Source organism: Lipotes vexillifer, unplaced genomic scaffold (assembly GCF_000442215.2).
Source record: "Lipotes vexillifer unplaced genomic scaffold, Lipotes_vexillifer_v1.1 scaffold265, whole genome shotgun sequence".
In the NCBI taxonomy this organism is placed as follows: Eukaryota; Metazoa; Chordata; class Mammalia; order Artiodactyla; family Lipotidae; genus Lipotes; species Lipotes vexillifer.
This window is the reverse complement of record NW_006795112.1, coordinates 2,667,543-2,671,032: the sequence shown is the minus strand read 5'-3', so window position 1 is coordinate 2,671,032 and position 3,490 is coordinate 2,667,543.

Below are 3,490 nucleotides of genomic sequence, written 5' to 3'. Positions count from 1 at the left end.
AAAAAAAAAAAAAAAAAAAAAAAGAAAAAAAGAAATACGGTGTGAGGGAAACCTAACATGAAGAATGAACACATTGTGTGTTCTTAAGTGACTACCATTTTAATCCATTGGCCTTGAAGGCTATCTGTAGGAGATCAAATCAATATTACTATTTGAAAGCATACGATTTTGTGTTAGGATCATAATCAATACTGATAGAATTGTATTTTTTTCTTATAGCATGTTCTAAATTATATAGTATTTTTGAGGTATAATGAAGGATATATTTGAATATGTTTAATAAGCTGGCCCATCTTTGATATGTGTGGTAGATAAGAATGATTTCTCACTGCTCTACTAGGAGGCAGGGTAGTTTATTAATCAAGAGTCTGCAGTATGGACCTTTTACAAGGTTTGTGATTGTGGGTACTACCAGTTACCTTTCATTTGATCAGTGGTTTATATAACACTCTTCAAGAAAAAGAACCTAACTTATCCCAAAACAAATGTATATGATAGAGGGGTTCACTTTGCTCTGCGTAGCTTAAAGAGTACAACTAAATTAGAGAACTTTAGAGGAAGAAAGCTTGGGCTCCAAAACCCATCACGTTCTTCCCATCCTTGCTGGGGAAGCCGTTGAGTTTTTCCTCCCTTGACAAGGGCTCTTCTCATGACTGTTTCCTAGGAATACTCCTTCCCTTCAAAGATATCCTCTCTGACCACTCTGGCTATTGGGGATCCCCCTTAAGCCTCTCACAGAACCCTCCTTATTTAACTCTAATAAGAATCAATTATTGCATTGTTCATTTATGGTTTAGTCAGCTCCCTAAAGAGTGGCATGGTGTTCGAGTTAAGGGCATGTGCTCTAAAACCATCACCCCTGGCTTAAATTCCTGCTCTGCCACCTATGAGCTGCTTCTCTTTGGCAAGCTACTTGTACTCTCTCCCTTACCTGTCACTGGGGAAAATAGAGTTTCCACTTCACAGGCTTGTTGCAAGGAGTAAAGGAGTGAAAACTTGTAAAGCCCATGGTAACTAACATGCAGTGTGCTCCCAATAAATACCAGGAGCTATTGCTTTAGTATTATTTTCCTTTGTGTTTCAAAGCCTAGTTTAATGCCTGGTACATGATTGGCACTCAATAAATGTGTATTAAAGATATGAAAGAATGGATATTCTGAAGAATGTTCCTAAGTGGAAAATTCCAACAATGGGAGCTGTTGCTCCTTGAGGTCATAAATAACTGTCAGTCAACAAAATTGCTGAAAGAACTTTTAGAAAGATTTTAGAAGTCATTCCATAATAGTGTGGGAGATGTAGCTAATCATTAAGATTTCTTCCAAATGGAAGATGCTGATGTTAATCTAAGGTTGTGCTCTCACCACTTCCCCTCTTTGGGTCCTAGTTTTCTCAAAGATAAAATAAAGGTTTTTGACTAGATCATCTCTAGGGTCCGTCCTATTCTAATATTCTATGATTCTATATGTGAGCCATCTGACTCTTATTATTACTTTTTTTTTCTGCAGAAATTCCCATAGAATAGTTTTTCATTTGGCAACCAAAGTAACTTGGTTCAAACGGCACCTGGGACAGAGTTATTCTACCCCAGGGTCAGGGAGCCCTAACAACTGGTGACTGTGCTGTAGTCACTGCCACTTGGTGACAGGAACATAAACAGTCCATTTCCCATGCCGCCTCTTTTCCACTACCATACTCTCTTTCACTTCCCACCTTCCGCAGCAATACAGACTCGCCTTATGCATCTCCAAAACACAAGAATTCCACCCACGCAGCACTGCAGAAATTAGAGCCAGAAAACCCCTATTAGGTCATGCAAGCCACACCCCTTCTAGAGCAGGAACATCCTCTTCAACTAACATTTGAGCTCTCCTTCTGGCTCCAAAATGTGGCCATGCTTTAGTGATTCCTGGATATGGTTTGAATAACAGTTTATAAGCATTCTGGGATCCTTTGAAAATAAAGTTTCCATATAAAGTTATCTTACTATTTTGTTTATTATAAAGTGGTTTTGTTGCTGTTGTTTGTTAATCTTCCTGGGAGTAGTCACAAGAAGATGTCTCAAAGAAGAAATTGTACCAGCAAGCCTTTGACCTGATTTTTATCAAATCTGATAGCCAGCCATTAAGAACCTAGCTGATTAAAGCCCTGATTGCCCTGTTGTAAATGTGCAATACAAAAATAGTTTGGAAAACAATTAAAATATTTAAAGTATACTTGTTAATTATTGCTAATATATTTGCTCACATTTTCCTCAAGTTAAATTATATATTTATCATCAATGTAAATTCTGTTTATTTTTAATCGTATAACAATGCTTTATTGCCTTTGGATATGAAGTCTTATAACTGTTAATTTGCTAAACGTTCAACATTTTAAAAATGTTTGCCTGTTTCATTGTGCTGAACATACAAATCCAACTTATTACTCCAGGTGACAAGAAAGCCAGCTGATTAACACAAATGTCAAACACCACTGGGGCTTCAACCCAAATCCTTGGCTACTATCCAGCCACTCCTCTGGCTCATAGACAATTTCATTATTTCTCTGTTAGAAAGGGAACATGAGGGTGGGAAACTGTCCTAGATGACACAGTAAGTAGGACTCCACATTCTACTTAAGGCTTTCTTCTCTTGAAGAGCTTAAGGCAAATAGCCTAGGATAGTATTTCTTTTTACCATACACACAAACAAAATTAGCATTACTGTACCCATTTTACAGAGATGAAAGCTTGATTGTAGAGAAACGGTACCACTGGTCATTGTTACCCAAATCATAGTGGAGTCAGAGAAGCCCCAATATCTGTCTTCTAAGTGCTAATGCATCTTCATATCCAAATGACCACATTTTCTTAATGAATCACTAGTAGTAGAATCTACAAAGCACTCTGCAAAATGTAAAATGCTATTAAAATGTATAATAGGCATAAAGTTCTGAACCGGGATAGTTTTTTTCTCCATCTGAAACTATATTAAAAAGAAGAATTATTATAAGGAGTGGTACTAAACTCAACATATTATTAAGAAATTGCTGTTATTTAAGATAATATAATAGGTTCCATATTTATCAATGTTTCATAAACTAAAGATAATTTCCTGAATTTACAAAAGCTGCTATTCACATTGGAAAGCTCTGGATAATTGCTGTCTATCTGACACAGGAATAATAATGCAGAGGAACCCAATTGTGGGCCACAGTTGGAATAAACCTCAACTTCCAAAACTTTCCAGCGAAACAAACCCCAGAGAGGGATAGAGACAGATATACACCACTGCGAGATTTCAAATGTCAAGTTTTCAGCAAAACTAGAACAAGTTTTCAAAATAACAAAAAAAGGGGCTCAAAGGATAAATAGCTATTGAAGGGAGTATTAGGAACACAATTTTTGGATCAGATTAGGGGGACATAGAATGGGTATAAACTAACAGAAAGTATTTTAAGGTTATATTGAATATGGGGCCAAGTGAAAAACAAAAGGAATACAACAGGTTCA